The sequence below is a fragment of the Melanotaenia boesemani genome, chromosome 18, assembly GCF_017639745.1.
Source record: "Melanotaenia boesemani isolate fMelBoe1 chromosome 18, fMelBoe1.pri, whole genome shotgun sequence".
NCBI lineage: Eukaryota > Metazoa > Chordata > Actinopteri > Atheriniformes > Melanotaeniidae > Melanotaenia > Melanotaenia boesemani.
The window spans coordinates 10,938,582-10,958,535 of NC_055699.1; positions in this window are offsets into that span (position 1 = coordinate 10,938,582).

Consider the following 19,954-nt stretch of genomic DNA (forward strand, 5'->3'; position numbering starts at 1 on the left):
CATGCAGGTTAGGCTGACCTGAGTCTCTAAATTCTTGCTAGGATTGAGTGTGAGCCTGACCTTTCTTAGTTCTGTGATGGACTTTAAACTGTTAGGATAGACTTCTTCCCCCTTGTGACCCTGTGTTTGGAATAATCCGTTATCCAAATAACATAAAGAAAGTACCAGAAGTGCCATCCTCTTCGGCACAAAGCATCCACTCTAACATCTAGCACTTATCCATACTTTTAAGCACTCAGTTTTACAATGTGTTCATTTTGCTAGAGCAAAAAGCAACATGAAAAACAAAGCCAAGAGCCACTTATGTTTCAAGTTTTCATGTTTTGAGCATCGCCCAAGTGGCAGTAGAAAGGTAAAACAAGTAGTCTGCATTTACGAGCCCTATTGAGAAGCACTTTACAGAGGTTTATCCTCTTAGTGGTAACATAGCTTTGCTTTACCACTAACCTAGGTTATTGTCTTCAGCAGGTGTTTCCTTGATGTTTTACAGTGTTGAAGATAGTTGCCCAAAATTAAACAAGATAAGTGGCTGAACACTAGTAGTCTTTCTCAAAAATGAACTTATGTAAAGTAATCCTGCATGTTTTTTTTTCACTGAGGATTCCATCCCAGTTTGTCTTTGATTAGGACAGCATTTCTCAATCCAGGTCCTCAGGACCCACTGCCCTGCATGTCTTAGATGTCTTCCTATTCCAACACACCTGATCCAGATGAATTAATTTACTCATTAAGTTCCTTGAAAGCCTGTTAACAAGCCATTCATTTTATTCAGGTTTTTTTAAAGCAGGGTTAAAACATACAAGGCAGTGGGTCTTGAGGACCTGGACTGAGTAACGCTGAAGTAGGATGTAGTCTGTCGAGTGGCACCATCATAATGAAAGAATCTGTGCATTGTGAAACATGATCCATGATGCTGAATGAATCTCTCATAATATTGCTGTTTAGGTTCTCCCTGTAGAAGGAAACAGAACTCTAAATACTTTAATGAGCTGCTCAAAATTGTATATTTAAATTTTTAACAAAGTATTTGACCTAAAACTAAATACCAAGACATAACAAAGATCTAGCAATGAACAAAATCAACAAAGATATAAAAACAGAGGGAGCTAATGACTAAATAAGAAGGTGGTGTGGTAATTAGCAACCAAGAACCAAGTGAAACAAGGAAAGAAGAAGTAAATATAACTAAAAACACTCAAAGAGCACAGACCTCTGCCAAGCCATTGTATTTATTTTTTGCCAATGATTGTGGAAATTATTTTTGAGTTAGAAGCTCTAAATTATCCCTGTCTACCCATAGTAAAGAATACTTTAAACAAAATCTTGCATCCTGGCGGTGCTTTGGATCACTCCCAAAATCTACTTGTTCACTTGTTCCTTATTCCATTTCTGAGATTTTCTGAAAATATCTTCAAAATCTGTCCATAACCTTTTGAATTATGTTGCAGGCAGGCAGGTAGATGCCACCAGAAACACTACCTTTGCCTCAGATGTAACAATTCATGAAAAAGAAAACCTATGGAGACCTCTACCTACTAGACAAAACCAGACGTGAGACTAACAATATTAACTGGACAGAACATAAATCACAAAAACACAGCCTGAACTCCAGGAACCCCAGTTAAAACTATTAGTACACACATAACAGTACTTGAAATAGAACGCTAGTCGGAACTAAACCAAAAACAAAACTCACAGATTCTGATTGGGCTGGCTAATACCATACATCTTCTCGGACAGCTGATTATTCTCAAGAAAATGCAACACCCACACAGACACACACACAAAATAAAAAAAGACATTCCTACAGACGCATAATTAAGTGAAAACTTATACAGTTTTTATTGGAAAGGACTTAAACATGTAAAATGTTATTCCCCTCCCAATGAACACTGTCTCTGGATTGACAATACAAGGATTTGTGTGTGACACATGGGCTTTATTGTAGTCATCGTCTTAACTGACTTCACCTGTGGATGAGAGGCATTTCTGGTGAGGCTTTCAGAGGGTTCTATAACTTTCCATGCCACTTTTTTTAATTGCGTCATCAAGATTTAGTCAAACTTTTTTTCTTTTTTCATTCTTTAATTTTCAAAAAATTATGTAATATGTATTTTGTCATCTTTCCAATTTTTAAACTTTTATTTGTCTAAACTCTGTGCCAATCTCACTTAATATGGTGACAAACAAGCTGCTCTGTAACAGCATATTACCACCTTTATCCCATCACGTATTCCAGGCATGAAGCTGTTCATTCCCCAAATCTGCTCAAACACTTTTGCTTCTCCAGCTTGGCAACATTAGCAAACATCTCCTGTGGCGTTATCATGTTAAAGTTCGATTACATTCATCAATACATCAACATTTTAACAACACAGAAACAACTTCTTATTCATTAGATAGCATATTTAAGTCCAAAAGATGACATGAAAAACAATTAGACCACAGAGTGTTACATTATGCACTATAGTCACACTGAGACAAGTGACAACATAAATTTCATAAATTTATTTTACAGTATAACCAGTTTGCTCCCAGCAAATAAAATTGGAAATTCTCAGAATGAGCCTGTGTCTGAATAAAAACAGGTAATTTTCCAGTTTTTTAGGATGCATGAGGAAGAATATTCTGCTGTGCTGATGTGACAAAGACTTTGGTGTTTATGTGTGAACAGTTATGCTGTGACTAAAGCAAAACCAAACAGCAAAGGGAATCAAAAGGAAGTATAAAAATGAAATAAAATGAAACAAACCCTAGTCTCTTGAGTGAAATACTTTCTTGTGCTTCTGTGCAGAGAAAGAAACATGATAGTTATGTGACACAGATTCACACATCTGAAAAAGAGCAGGCAAAGAAACAAGCATGTCACTATTCAGAGACCTTACTGTTAAGGTTTTGGGCTGTGGACCAATGAGTTATTACACATTTTTAAGTGAGCTAAATGAAGTAATGGCTAATACATTGAAGAGGGCACTTACTGTGTTGTAACCATGTCATCATACAATTTAAAAGATAAAACAGCTTTTTCACCCCCACTGAAACAGCTTGAAAATGAGTTTTTCAATGTTAGCATTACGGCTCCAGATTGCACATTCAAACTGACCGACTTTAAATTGGTTTCACTTGAATAGAATGAGAAAAGCCATTTCTAAAAAGGCAGTGATAACTGAGTGGTTAAATATAAATGTCACAGCTACACTCCACTAGAGCTGTTTCACTATTTTTTAGCAAATAAGTCAAGCGTGAAAGTATATTGAGGGTTGAGAAGTTTGCATTTCTCTTCCTGGTTTCATTGCTGAGTGCTTCGAGTTATACTTATGTATATGGAAGGCTTGAACAAATACAACATGTCCTATAGGATGAGAGGATGATCAAAGAGGAAATTTAGGAAAAAATAACAGGTTATTTTCTTTTAAAATATACTTAGGCATTATATCACTGAACCTCACTCGTGAAGATCTTTGCAAAAACGCAGCTGTAGTCCTGAAATTACATTGTGGCAATCCATAGATAATAACATCAGCCGTGTTTACTCTTCCGTAATTTCTGAAAACATTGTGGTTAATGTAGATAAATCACCACAGCCCTGCAGTTTCACAAAGAAGGGGGAAAGGAGGTAAAAAAAAGATGGGTGCACCAGAGTCCTCAAGGCCTCAAACTACCACACTATCAGAGTAATCCAACAATAGTATTCCTCTCAGCCTCAGGACTAAAGGCTTGTCTCAGGAAAGTGGTATGTGTATGTTTCCCAAATGAATAAGTTTCTCTCTGTGTAATTCTTTGCTATCCAGGTGCCTGAGGATAAAAGCCTACAGCAGTGAGTGTGTGGGTGTGTCAGTGTGCAAATCTCTGTCTCTGCTGAAGCAGAGACAGTGTGTTACTCCACAAGAAAATATTTTAGTTTTAACTATGTGTGACCTGAGATGACATTTACACAAGAAAACACATTAATATTAAATTACATTAAAAATAATAATTAAAAAAGCCAAACGTAACAAAGAGATGCTGTGGCAATCTAGATTACTTCTAGTAGTTCTACTGACATTAACATGTGAATTAATAAGGCTGAAATGCTATTTTAGCTAATGTGGCACCATAATAGCCATGAAAATGACTCTGCACATAGCAAATAGCTCCTAGCAACCAACAATGTTGGTATTGATGTTGAGGAGGTCTCCACCATGTCAGGAGATAAAGCAGGATGCTACGACACTTCAAATGAAAATCAGATCAAGCGTGTCATAGATTATGCTGTTAGACTCAGAGGGATTTTATAATAGGAAAGGAGAGGAAAAGCCTGCTGGAAGAGCTACAAATTGATCTATCAAACTCGAGCCTGACAATTTTTTCCTCAATCCTGTGTGAAATTATGAATGGAAACATCCTAATCCACCCTCACAGAGAGTTGATTAAGATGAAAACGGTTTCAGCTTCATCCTGTTTATTCCCCTTACTTCATGTGTCAAAAATCATGGCATCTATTCCTCTCTTATGTACTGAGACACATTTGGAAGACCTCAGTGATGATCTTTTCATGTAAATGTACCACAGGTAATTGCAGCATCTGCTCCTTTTTTCTTGTTAGTTTAATAATCCTCAGTTTCCCTAAAGTCCTCCAGTTCTCGTCTTCTTTTCCAGTACCACTGCTTCATTGCAAGTACTCACTGAATACCCTGCCTTTTCTGGGGTTCCCTGGCTTTCACTGTGCCATGGAAGATGAAAGGGGATTCTTGGGTATAGAGTGTATCAACCAGCTTTACAGAGGTTGCCATAAAGGCCCTGGCTCTGCAGCTTGAGGGTGTGGCACCAGGATTCTATCTCTGTATCCCTTTGTTCTTTGGTGCTCTGCTCTGAAATTGTTTCAGAACAGCTCATATACAGATCCTACCCACTTTCCGGTACAGTGTGCTTATTTTCTGAGTCTTATGCCAAAAAAAGAACGTATGCTGGGTTAATAAGAAAATCCGGATTCAGGGCTGTTATTTCAGAGAAGGTAACCCGCCATTAGTGTGGTTCTTTTAGGCGACAGTGACATTTTTGGAAATACATTTATTTACTTCTCTTGCAAAATATGGTTGACTGGACCTGGTGCTAACACTAAACAACAGAAAAACAGCTGGATCTGTTGGATGCCACACTGGGTATAAATTCAACAAATCAGATAAAAGAAGCTTTGATACCTCAGCACAAACCCAGTAAAAAGATGAGTTTCTCCACTGCCAAGCTCAAAACTAATTTTACGTGTGGACAAAGTAACCACTTAAGGGCATTTATTTATTGTTTTTATCTTTAATTGTTATACATACGACTACATTCATAGAGGAAATACTTCAGTGATATAAAGAACTGGATGTCCTGCAGCAGATGTTCTGGTCCTGGAGATCTCTGATTTCAGCATCAAACCTGGACTAAGCTTTTCTAAATACTCAGAAGAGCTTCATTCCTATCTCTAAGATGCCTGCAGTAACCATACCTGCCAAACAACTTCAAAATTTTCTGCAAGTATACAGAGGAGATTATTTTCAAGAAAAATAATTCTTTTCTTGAGGGATCAAAACAATAAAACATGACGAAACACAAAAACAACAGAGAAGCCCTTAAAAACAGACTTTTAAAAAAAGGTTGTATTATCTGAAATGTGTTGTTGTGATTTCTGAAATTTTATTGTGCTTTCTGTTTTGTTGATGTGGTTTCTAAAACACTGCTGCACTCGTGTTGTCAAAATTGGTGTTTTCCGTTTTATGAAAAGTTATCTTCTGTTTCACTGAAGTGTTTTGTGTGTTTTCTGTTTTTGTATATTTTAAAGTTTTGTGTTTTCAAAATGATTTTGTTTCTTTTTTGATGGTGAGCTTTCTTTAAATGTGGATTCCTAGTTTGTTGATGATTTTGTATTTTGTGTCTTTTCTGTTTTGTGGTTGTGTTTTCTAGAATTTTGTTGTGTTTTGTCATAGATTTTTTTTTTTTCAAATTTTCCTCAAAACCTGCTGTTTTCTCATTCACAGCTGTTTTGCTGTTGCACTGCTTAACAAGTAAACATTAATATTGCTTTGTTCTCTTTCTTTTTTTTACCTTTTCTATTTTTCTAAAATTGTTGTATGTTCTAAAATACAGTCAGAGTCACAATTTACTGTCCTTAGCAAGATAAATGTAAAGAATGAAAACCCTTTTTTAAAAACATGTTTTTTCTTAGCTTAATACCTAAATGTTTAACACAGTATTAGTAAGAGCTCATTATATCCCTGTCATATAAGCTACCTGCCCACTTGTTAACTTCCCGGAGTTCAGCTTATAACTGTTGACTTTTTATTATACTAATAAAAATACATTCAGATTATTAATTTAGCTTCAAATAAGCTAAACCAGTGTGAAAAGTAATATTTCTACATTTTGAATTACATAATGACATAAATGGTGATAGAGGGAGTGGAAAAAGCAAAACATGTGATCATTTTGAATTATCTCTGACAACAACTAAACATTTCCCTTGCAAGGCTTTTGTACTGGACTTCTTGTGTTTGTCATATCAGCAGTGTGTCTGTATCTGTGTGGCATGTTTACACAAAAGCTGTATTCAAGTCAACAAAGCTAGACGTGCTCATGAGCAGCACAGTCCCAGCAGCCAATAGGCTTTCTAAATTATACCCAGCCATCTACTCAGATGTCATTCTCGACCAATCACAGCTTCTCCTTTGGTGGGTGCATTTGTGTGTTTGAAAGGAAGGAGGGAGATAGTACGTGCAGTCCAGTGAGTTTGACAGTAGTTGTAAAATGATCTCAAAATATTCTTCACACATTTGTCCTAAAGCAAAGCTGCACTGAGACAGAAATTAGTCATAATGTTGATGACAGAGAGATCCTGGGGGCGCTTCATACACTGTAAATAATTGGACAACTCACCATGTCGTGTCATGAGAACACCCATGGGTGAGTGTTAAGGGATGGGTATGTAACTAACAGCTTATAAAAGTCTCTTGGATGAACTGACTTTGTGAGAAAGCCTGCCTGGCCTTGTTAAAAAGATCCATGATAGATTTTATTTGGACAAACACTGTCCAAATGTCCCTGCATGATGAGGTGGAGAAAGACTAGAAGTTTTTGGTTATTTTTTGATCAGCAGTGACAGTTTATTGGTCTTTTCAAATAATTTCAAAGTGTCAGACAAGAACATGTAGGTGGTAATGTGGGATTGATCGTTCACTAAAACACTTGTCATAAGCCAATAAAATAAGTTCCAGATAAGATTAAGACATTTTATTAATACCAGTTTGGAAGTAGCTTGTGCATGAGTGATTTTTAGAAAAAAGGTGCAAATAAACAGTAGAATACTTAAAATTCCACTGGATTTGTATGTGTGAGCCAGCCATGCTGGATTTTGAGGCCAGGGTTGATTAAGGTTTTACCAACTTTCTGAACTGGAAATCTGAAATAATGGGTTGTTCCACTTGAACTATACTACTAGGACCTAGACAATTCTACTTGAAAAAGACCATGAATATGGTGGTCTCTTAACAGTGCATTTAGAAGTTTCACAAAAAGTTTCCACAAGAAGAGTTAAAATGGAATATTCTACCCCACAAAATCCAATTTCCAATCTGGAATATCAGAAGAACCTCACCATTTATAGCCTCAAAAACAAACAAACAACAACAAAAAAAAAAAAAAAAAAAAAAAACTATGTATGAACAATTTTATTTTACAATAAATCAATTGCACACACAGTTTTGTCTAACCTCTATCTGCTAACACATTATTACTTTGTTTGCATGAAAAATTTTGCATAATGTGTTGTTATAAACAAGTATTAAAAAGTAATAGTTAGCTCATTCCCATCTAAAAGTTTCAACTCACTGAGTCTGGCAACATAAATGTTATTATTAACCTTACTGCCCAGAAGCCCAAGTGAAACACACTGATCATTAAAAGAACTGAAACCAACGAAATTCTGTGCAAGTACAAAAACATTTTTGAAAAAATGTTAAATGACTGTTTCAGCTGTACAAAATATTTTCTTTGTATTAAAAAGATTGTTTTCACTTTTATAATATGTATTAAATAGTACTCATGATAGCAGTTTATACAAAATTAAACATTTTATTTGCCATTTTCTTACGTCAACCAAATTTTAAAAACAATCGTACCACTTTCACCTGATCCCACCTCTTTGTGTGCTGGCCGTGTCTGGTTGCAGCTTAATGTTTAACTCTGTGTAGTGACCTGATATCGGGGGAAGTGCAGAACAATCTGTTGCAAAAGAGGATTAGTGTGAGAAAAACAACAGTATAAGTTAAAAAGTAAACTGGCTTTACTGTTCTCAGCAGATTTCCTCCTGAAATGCAGACAAACAATATGATTCCATCAGAGTTCAGAAAAGTGTGACACACTTTTACAATTACTCAAGAAATTGTAAATATATGTCTGCCTGGATAAATATAATGTCAATGATACATTTTTTTAAGTTATAATAATGTCAAAATATTATGAAATTCAAGATAAAAAGTTTGATTTGGGTTTGAACTGATTGTCTGGTCTCCTGGTGTTTCAGAGTTCACAACCTTGATGTCACCATTAGATTATGCTGCTTATTAACACTTCTGCCACTCACACGATTATAAAAGTCACTGGATTTGAACAGTATGCTTCATACTGTACAACTGTCCTACCACTGACCTTGTTATCCTGTCTTGCACTTGTCACAGCTGAAGCCTTGATGCATTGTGTGTGAGTTTCTTAGGTTTTAATTGTATCTTCAGCCTTGAATCATTGCACTGCTTTTCAACTTTTAAGGCCAAGGAGTGTGTTTGGGGGGTCGGGGGTATCTTTAAAGTGGTTATATTTGATGTATTTTTCCTCAAAGCTTTTCAAGTAATCTCCAAGTATCACAAGACTTGTGTTTATTTGTCCAAAAGAAGCATTTCTATGAAGCAGAATCTGAAATTCGCACTTGTTATGATTATGGATGGGCACGTTCTTGTTACCTAACACAAAGAATGAATGAATGTAGATTATGTAAATTGCTTACTCAGCTCCCAAACAGATGAAATGACGATAAAAGATGACACAATCAGTATTTACAGAGGTGGTTAGAAGCTCAGAGGCATTACATTTCATTAAATGTAAATTATATGTATGTTTTACTAAATGATTAACCTCTTTAAAGAAAAACAAAAACAAAAAACAAAAAAACAAACAAAAACAAACAAACAAAAAAACATTTGTTTTTATTGCCCCCTTGGTTATACCTATATGGTGTTGAACTTTCTCTCTGTGATAAAGAGCAGCAGTTATTGCAGGGTCACTGTGGGACAGGGGCAAACTGCTTTTAGTGTGATCTTTCATCTCTGATAAGTTTGAATTATGTTTGTGTCGGAGAGTGGGTGGCTTTATCTGTAACAATATAGAAACGTAACACAAGATGTTATCAGGTGAAACAGTCCTGCAGAAGAGATTAATATTTCTGCTGGATCATGCATACTATATTCAGTAGTGTAGTGTCCTCCTAGTGGTTGGGTGTAGGTAAATACAGGGTTGGTTTATTGCACATAATTAACCAGCAGATGGCACCCACATCACAGTGTGTAAAAGTGTAATTAAACAGTTATTTAGCCCGTTTTCTTCTTTCTTACGGACTCCCAGTAATCTAATCACATGGTTGAATTTTAGATTGTGAAATTTAGAGGTTCACACCTGTTTCAAGTTATTAGAGCATAGCCACAATAAATACAAGACTGTGATGCTGTAGGACAAGGATGAAATCACATCTCCTTCAACTCTAGCTCGTCTGAGACATTAAGAAATATAATTCATAACTGTGAGGCTAATTTAAATCTGACAACGAAGTGGAAACCTCCTGAGACGCACTGGTGTCTCATACACAAGCTAATTAAACATTTTGCTCGCCTGCTGCAGAAAATTAGAGAAGCAAGACTGGCACTTAGAGAGGGGTTCTAGACGTTTTCCCAAAAACTGATAATTCTTCTCAAAATAAGGAAAAGCATGCGTTTTCAATTTTGTGCCAAGCTCTTATTTCAAGGATTCGAGCAGTCTGAGGTGACAAAATGTTACTTGCTCATCTGGTAGCCAAAGGGTGTGACAGAAAAGAGACTTTCCATTCCAGTGTTGGCTGCAGAGTGTATACCTGTGAATGAAATTCAGGAACAACTTGGTTTTAAAAACACCAGTACCGTGTTGAAGACTTCTTCTTTTTTTTCTGTAAGGTTTAAATTATGCAAAATCAGGTCTGTCACATGAATCTTGGATTGCATGCCACAAATAAAATATTCCCTTCCTCCTTTTAAAGCTATGCGGTCACAATAGTTGCTGTTGCAGTAGCAACTAAATTGTTTTCTCCTTATTCGGCCATTATCATCCCTTTAAACATAATGGTTCCTCATAGATCTATTATAATTGGTGGTTTTTGGGCAATTTAAATCATGAAAGAAGCAAAATGCTAATGGACACTACCTATCTAGTAATTGCAGCAATTATTACAAAAGTTCTCTTGTCATTTAATTGCAGATAATGAAATCATGAGATAGTAAAACAAGGATGATAATTTCAGTGAATATACATATCAAAAACCCTACTTGGACTATCAAGTGGTTCTGCTGACTTCATTACACTTTGAGGGAGATAGTATTTTATCCCTAACCCTGTCCAGTCACTTATGTTTGTGGTTTTACTGCAACATAAATTTTCATTTTCATGCTGGAAAAAATAAAAACATTTCATAACTGAGAGCATGGCATTTTCCTTTGGGTTCCATTGATAAGCTGGTTCATCCACATCGTGCTTCACTACAGTAAGACGCTGAGAGGAGCACAACTTTCATCTATGCCTGAGTGGTTGTGAGTTGAGCCGTGGAGAATCTAAAAGCCCTGAAGGAAGAGCTGTATCCACAAAGTCAAGTGGAGACTCAGATGTGCTACATTTGACACCCACTTGAAGCACCTGAATGTACATGAGGAGAAATATACCAGCCATGCTCGCTGTGTGTAATTGTGTGAGTGTGTGTCATTAATCATCCTGAGCAAATAGAGAAGAAAGATGAACTGAGAAATGTCATCATAAGGGAGCACATACCATCAAAGTCCTTGAGACAGATGAAAGTTTGAACAAATGAGTGACTGTACTTTAATAGATTAAAAAGGAATAAAGATGATTATGTTCTTTAATCAAATAAGAGGTTATTAACAGATTGAAGAGATTAAATGTGTTAAGAACAGTCATTGAAAATTGAAAGTTAAGTCCTAAGGGATTCTCATTCTCTGCTAATTAAAATAGGCGCTTTTCAATCAAGGTTTAACAATGATATTTTGCAATAAAAAAAAAAACCTCTTTCTTCATATTTCAATTGCCGTGCCTCAGAGCAATGGGGGGTGTTGTTTTCAGAGTTCAGAAGGCATCAGTGCCAAGGAGGTCAGCTCCAGTAGGATGTCAACAAACATTGTGTACTATACATTGACAAGCACTCACTGAAGTTTGCTAGCCTTGTGTATTCTTTTGAAAGACTCTGTCTTTGTGTACATCTGAGACAAAGTCACTTTGTTCAGCGACACCCAATATTGACATCCACACTGACAATACATCCACATGATCACATTCACTTTTACTGTATTTCCCACCATTACTAATAAATTTACATTAATAGCATGAAATCAATTGTTTGAGCCTGTGTGTGCACTTGTATTTCTAGTTGTGTATTTTAAAAGTGAACAAAATTAAGTAAGAACAACAGAAATATTGAAAAATTAAGGCTATTATAACCCTCATTTCAGGAGCAAGACGCATAATCAGCTCATAAAGAGATCCGGGGCCTCTCTCATATTAGCTTGCTGTAAAATTCATTAGTCCACTGTCAGGAGAACACTGATCAATAATTGCCCTATGAAAAGAACATTGTTGCCTGTCTGTATTAACAAAAGAAACTGCTGTACTACAGCATAGGAACCATCCAGTATTTCTAAAGCATGTTTGTGGTAGTGCCACCTTTTGAGAGATTTTCCTCTCCAAAATGTACCCATGTGGTATATGCACATGTTGACAGATACAAAGTATTTTTTTTAAGTAATTATAGTTGTGTCTGGTCAGTTTTAGGGTTAGCAATGTTATGTCCCCCAAAAATTAGGTCAGGTGACTACCGTCAAGCCCCACAACTGAAGTTAGATTTTTGTACTGTGGCGCCCCCAACAAAGGCTAATTTGGTATTTGTTTTGCATCCTGTCTCTTCTCTAAGTTCTCTCCAGTCAGTAAAAGTCAGTCTAATGTTGAGTTTTGACTTACCCTTTTTTCATAAAGTTTAGAAGCTTAATTTTTTTAACTGTTAAAAACAAAGAAACAAAGAAAGAAAGAAAGAAACAAACAAACAAACAAACAAACAAACAAACAAACAAACAAACAAACAAACCAGAAATTATGTCTCAGGTCAGATTTAAACAAAAATAAAAAACTTTTTATGGTTGAAAAAAATTCAAACCTACTGCAAAATTTCCTTAAAAAGTCCTTTTCATGTTTACTGACTGCACTTACACAACAAACAGCTGTAGCATAAGAAGAATATAATAAGTCGAACCATATACACTTCCCACTGGAATAGTTGTTTACTGTTATTCTAGTAAGGTGTAACGGTGAGCATGGAGATCAGCGTTAAAGCCTCTATAGAGTCTTATCCCACATCTGTTTTCATTCATAATGCCCTAATATACTTCTTATAACCCCTCTGTGCAGCCACATTTCTCATACCTTACTGTTTTGTTGCAGCAGAAACTGAGAATGTTAAGCATTTTTATCCTTGCCTTTAGTTTGTATTTGGGTGATATCATGTTATCCCGAGCATAGTGATCTAATCAGCGAGAGTGAGCCGCATTCAGTGTTAAATTAAGTGGAAGGACAAGAAAACCATCCAATTATTCTGACTCAGGAGTCTGTGCACAGTAACAAATAACTTTATTATCTCTTTTCCAACTTTTTGCAACTGTTACTTTAAAATTGGATACACTTTTGATCTTTTCAACAGCTTTTTATCTTATTAACAATTGCTTTAGTGTTTCTTTTTACCTATGAGTATTAGTACAGTAGACAGCAGTCAAAGTACAGTGACTTTATTTTAGTATTAACAAATTTTATTACAGAATAAAAATTGGGGCAATACCCTCTATAAATGATATAGTTCATATCATTAAATAAATCAGTCTCACATGCTACTTGTAGAGTTGTCATTTGAATTGATCTTAGGACCACACAAGGAAACCATAGACAACGAATAATATATTTGTTTAACTATTGTACAAACTATATAAGATACCATCTGAGCATTTAAAACATAACCAGAAAATATGTAATTAAGATCATTAACATAAAGAAGTGTAAAAATGAAGGAAAATGAAGCATGAATTAATTAAACTGTGTTGTTAATTAATTAATGTTAAAGAGAATGAAGAAAAGATTTCTGAATTCAACTAAACGAAATTTGGTGGGCTACTTAAGCGGTAGGCCTAGATTAATGACAAATATCAGAAGAGTAATTTGCTATAACCAAATTTTTTTGTGACACCAGTCATGTTCATAGCAGAGACGCAGTTTCAGGATTGATGTTGCAAGACAGTGGATAGGAAAAATACTGGCAAATACTCACAAGATGGACTCACTAATGGACTAATATGTGGTCAGGTTTACCAACTACATACACAATGGTCCGTACACATAGACAGTATGCATATAAACAAGTTTTAATATTTTTGGCACAAATGGAACCTCATAAATTTTGTATGTTTAAACTTACAGAACCAATCCTGCATGGAGGCGTGGTTTACTGTCTTCAGCCAATGGGAGCTGATGCTGTCTTGCAGCTTTGGTAGATCAGACACAGCTTGAAATTGAAATATCAGTGTTTGGATTATTGTCTTAAATGTTTCTGTTTTTTTTAATTTCCTTGCGTTGGAATATCAGATTGGGACATTTGTGAACACATCTGTAAGTTATATGTTAGAAACCATGTAAAAATGTTGATCAATTATGTAAACAGATCGAAATAAAACAAATGAAAAAAAGTGATTATAAAGCAACGTCATAAATAGGGATGCACGTTATTGGACTTTTGGCCAAAATCCAGTATGCCAATATATTACAAGTCATTCGGCCGACAACTGATACTGATACACCCCGAAAAAAAACAACAAACAGCAATATTGCATACTCTTTGTCATGTTGGCCTGCTGGCAAATGCAGAAAACTGAAAATGTCATTTTCACTCTGGTGCAAAATAAGAAAAATATTTCAACTTGCATAATGTACAACATGTCAAACTGAATGAGGACAATTATTTTGAAACAAAGTTATACGCATCCTATCCTATTTAAAGCATACTTTGGTTAAGTTCTGCAGCAATTCTTAATGTATCGGTTAATTATAATGGGGTAGAACAGGGGGAGAAAATAAAATGAGGATAATTTTGAGAGGGTTTGGAGGGGGGTCTGAAACTCTCTCAGTTACACCCCCTTTAAGGGTTTGTTGGTTCCTCAGGTGATAAGATGCAGTTTTGGTTTAAGTTGATCACCTTGTGAATGGCTCCACTTGCAGATTTGTGGATTTGGAGTGTTGCCTCAAACCTCTCATATTCAAACCAATAATTTAGTGGCAGACAAAGAGTGTTGTCCTTCAGGAACAGTTCATCCTCTGGTCATCTTTTTAAAATCAAACTGTGACCTTTGTTGATAAATAATATTCTAAAGCATGGCTTTTTAAGTCTATTTCCTCCAGGTGCTTGGTCCCACCAGAATTCACAACAATATTTATCAGAAGATATCCTGATGCATAAGCTAAACTAACAGCTACTCAAACCTCAAAACTCTCATAGCTGTTCAAGTAAGCACTTAAATATGGATTTTTACACCAGTATCAGATATATAATACATTTACATGTACTGGACTTGTTTCTGATTCTTCAGAAATAGAGATTGTTTATATCACTAGTTTAGTAACCACATGGAACCAGTGTAGTCTTTGTCTAACCAGGTTGAGACGAGAACTTCTGGTGTGTATGGCCATTAAGGTGCATTTGATTTAAAAAGTTAAGGTGAAAAGGATAAATTCTAATAGGGTTATTAGATATACAAATTTTTACATACACTAAAGTAGAGGAGAAAAAGTCTGAAGAGTTTGATTCTCTAGCAATGAATGTTTGTTGTTCAGGAGATACGACACATTCATTCGGTTCATTACTCTAAATCAACTCAAGATTAAACTATAAGTTCTGAAGGTGGCTGAAATTCAAATTAATGGCATATCTTCAAGTCTTTCTACATTTTTCTTGACCTTTATATAATAAGAAGTCTTTTTACGTTCAGAATATCCTTAAAATGAAATGTAGAAAACATGAAAGTCAAAACATAGAATATGATATGGAGGAATCCACAATCAAAATGTCTCTAAAAAAGAGATAATGCCCCTCCTCAGATTTTTTTATAATGCCTTTGCATTTTTATTGGATATAAATGGATCTAAGTCTCTAAGTCCAAGGTCCACAGTAAAAAAAGGACAGTTTTCTTCAGATCTGCCCAAACTCAGGATCCAATAAAAGCAGACGTTCACAATAAATTAACATTTTGACATCAATATTGCTCTGGGTTATAGGCCAGGTTTTACTCTGCACTTTCTTGCCTTTGGCGTAAGTCAGTGTTAATCAATTATTTTATTTTATTTTATTTTATTTTATTTTATTATTTCTTTAAATATAGTTACTTTCTTTACTAATGTATTTTGCAGTAAAATATTGCACATGCACCTATGACATGAGGGTAATGCATAATAGCCAATAAAATCTTTGTTGTTCTGAGTATCTATAAAAATAAACTAACCCTTGCACCCTCTAGCTGAAATAACTGAAAATAAAAAAATAACATAAACATATAGGCTTGTCTTCTCCACAAGAGAATGCTACAGGGAGAGGACAAACAAAACAGAGCAGTAAAACCAAATCAAAGCAGTAAGAGAAAAAAAGCTATATCACAGGCTAAGGAGAGTTTTGGAGATATTGATCTCTAGACTGAACACAGCAGGATAGCAGTGAACTGTACAACTGCACCTGCATCAAAATTCTACTGGCTTCGATCATGGGTAATTTACAGTGAAAACCAGGTTGTATTCTGGTTAATATGGTTTTGATAATAACGTAAAGAAAGTTCCCTTTTGGCTTTTTCATCCAATTGATCTTAAATGTGTTCCTACTGCAGTCGCACACATAAACTATATCTAATTCTCTGTTTTTATATTAAAACACTGCATTTTATGTTGTTCTGTTTAGTGGGTTGGATAGTACTATCATCTACATTACCTGTATATAATTCAACTTCAACAAATGGAAATGATTTGGACCCAAACATGGATTTTATGTCCTGTCAAATTCATTGTGGCAAACTGGTTGCAAAAACATTTTAAATAATTTTAGTAAGTGTATTCTGCTCTTGTTCAGCTCTATTGAACATTGCTATTGCTACCTTCTTACTGAAATAGTCAGTGCTTATGAGTGACACCACATCCTTTTCATCCTTTTTAAACAAGAGTTTCATTTTGATCTGCGCCAAGTTTTGATTACATCTTGCACAGCTGTGATGATTCTATTTAGCCAATATCTAAAGGACTCAACACTGGTCTTATTTTTGTTTCCTTCAGTTTCTTGGACTACACCCTGACATGATGAGACAAGAAAACACTGATTCACAAGCTGAAAATAATCCCAGCTTCTTTATCGCAGCTGGCAACAATCCATATATGTGTCGATTTTGCCTCTTACACAAGCGGTAAAGATCTAGAATGTGACATTTGTTCCTCATATGAAAGGGCACTTTCTATCTTGCAATTTTCACTCATGATATTGTTTGCAGAAGAACTAAGCCATTACTCTTCTCAAATGAAACACCTCCACCTGTCACCTTGGCAAATAGTACCAGTTTTCATTCCCATATGTCCCCACTGTACTCTAAAACTTGAAAAACAAAGTCACTTACAAATAAGACCTAATAAATCAGCCCTGATGTTGCACACAGTCATCAGCCATCTAGTGTTTTCGTGAAGCCCCCTTCATGACAGGAGGTGTATGATCTCTTTCTTCGATGAGCTGGCAAACCCTGACACTCATCACAAAGTCACTGGCAGGTGCAGACTTGCTCTACTTTTGATCTCTCCATGGAGTGCCTTTCTGTGATTATCTAATGCTCTCTGCCTTTGAATCATTTGCTACTATATGGTGGAATCCATCTATTCAAGGTTTTTCTGTTTATTTGGATAATAGTGGTGGACAGCACACAGGAACAGTATGCCATTATTAAAAAGGGGGTACGCCTACAGTATTTCATAAAAAAAACCCAATCATAGTGAGAGTCTAAAATTTGTTTATTTGTGCAGACATTTGGGAACAATGTTGTGTTTAAGAGATAAATGCAAAGCTGTGCAAGACAACCACCTCTTCATCACTGATTAATACTGGCTCAACTCTAAATGTTTAAATTTAAAGATATTTAACTTTATTAGCCATTTAAGATATAAACTATTCTTGTAAAAGACTGTAACAATTTCAGCCACACAACATCATAGCTGTAGTTTAATATTTATATCAGCAATAACATGACAATCTAATCAGTTACTGTGCATTCACTTGTAAAAGAGTGACATAGTCCAAAATATATCCATCCCTTCATCATAGACATATTGGTCATATCATTATCGTTTCCAGCCTTTGGTAAATATCAATAATTGCCCTGCAGTTGATCACATCAAACAACCTCATTAGCGCTGACAGAGACATTGGTTTTCCTCCGGGGCCAGTCCCTGCATATTCAGTGCCTCTGTGTTCTCAATTTTTCCACATGTTTCCACAACAACAACAACAAAAAAGAAACAAAACAAAACAAAAACAAAACAAAACACAATTCTCAAGAAGTATCTGAATATCTTAAGGTGAAATTATGGACTGAAATTTAGTCAGACTGTGCTACTCATTGTGAAAATCATCAGAAATATTTTCTTTTCATAATTAATGTTTTATCCCTGTGTATGCCCAGATGAGCACATAACTTCTCTCAACCGAGAAAACAAATTTTTTTAAAACTTTTAGTGAGAAAAAAAAGAGTTAGAGTTCACATTAACACCATTCAGTCTAATAAAGAAAACTGAACTGTTTCTGAAGCCTAGAAATAGCTTTAACGTCATGTCCCTGTTTCGTATAGTCAATTTAAAAATCCTAGAAGAAAAAGTTTGGCATTTGAAATTAACAAAGTGCACTCTGGTAATACATTCTGACTTTTCAAAAACTTAACCTCAGATAAAAGTAATCTACAAATAGTTAACAGCTCACTGACATCAGGCATTTTTCCCAAGGCAGTAAAGATAGTTGCCACTAAGCGACATGACTCGGCGATGCGGACCAAGCTCTGACACCAGTCGTATAGGGACCAGACAGCTTGTGCAAGGGGGTCTGGCGCTCCTCCACAGGAGTCCCCGGGGGACACTGTCAAATGCCTTCTCCAAGTTCACAAAACATATGTAGACTGGTTGAGCAAACTCCCATGCCTTCTCCAAGACCCTGAAGAGAGTGTAGTGCTGGTCCACTGTTCCACGACTGGGATGAAAACCACACTGCTCCTCCTCAATCCGAGGTTCGACTATCCGACCGACCCTCCTCTCCAGCACCCCTGAATAGACCTTACCAGGGAGGTTGAAGAGTGTGATCCCCCTGTAGTTGGAGCACACCCTCCGGTCCCCCCTTTTGAAGAGGGGGACCACCACCCCAGTCTGCAAATCCAGGGGAACTGTCCCCGATGTCCACATGATGTTTTAGAGGCGTGTCACCAAGACAGCCCTACAGCATCCGGAGCCTTGAGGAACTCTGGGCGGACCTCATCCACCCCCAGGGCCCTTCCACTGAGGAGCTTTTTAACCACCTCAGCGACCTCAGCCCCAGAGATGGGAGAGCCAACACCATGGTCCCCAGACTCTGCTTCCTCATCGGAAGGCGTGTTGGTGGGATTGAGAAGGTGTTCGAAGTATTCCCTCCACCTTCAACGTCCCAAGTCGAGGTCAGCAGCCCCCCACCCCCACTATACGCAGCGTTGATGGAGCACTGCTTTCCCCTCCTGAGCCGCTGGATGGTGGACCAGAATCTCTTCGAAGCCGTCCGGAAGTCATTCTCCATGGCCTCTCCAAACTCCTCCCATACCTGAGTTTTTTCCTTAGCGACTGCCGAAGCTGCGTTCCACTTAGCCTGCTGATACCCATCAGCTGCCTCTGGAGTTCCACAGCCCAAAAAGGCCCAATGGGACTCCTTCTTCAGTTTGTCGACATCCCTTACTGCTGGTGTCCACCAACAAGTTCAGAGGTTACCACCATGACAGGCACAGATGACATTGCGGCCACAGCTGTGGCTGGCCGCCTCAACAATAGATCCACGGAACACAGCCCACTCAGACTCAATGTCCTCCACCTCACCGGGGACATGGTTGAAGCTCTGCCGGTGATGGGAGTTGAAACTCTTTCTGACAGGCGACTCCACCAGACGTTCCCAGCAGAACCTCACAACACACTTGGGTCTGCCATGCCTGACCGGCATCCTCCCCCACCATCTGCACCATCTGAGCCAACTCACCACCAGGTGGTGATCAGTTGACAGCTCCGCCCCTCTCTTTACTCGAGTGTCCAAGACATGCGGCCGCAAGTCCGACGATACGGCTACAAAGTTGACCATCGAACTGCGGCCTAGAGTGTCCTGGTGCCAAGTGCATATCTTGACACTCATATGCCTGAACAAGGTGCTCGTCGTGGTCAATTCATGACGTTGTTCAGTTGTTCCAGAGCCCAAGCCGTGTGGTCGAGCTATGTTCCTACCCTCACCTATGGTCACGAGCTGTGGGTAGTGACCAAAAGTGACCGGGGACGTTCCAAAAGAACAGGTACTTCCCACCAGAAA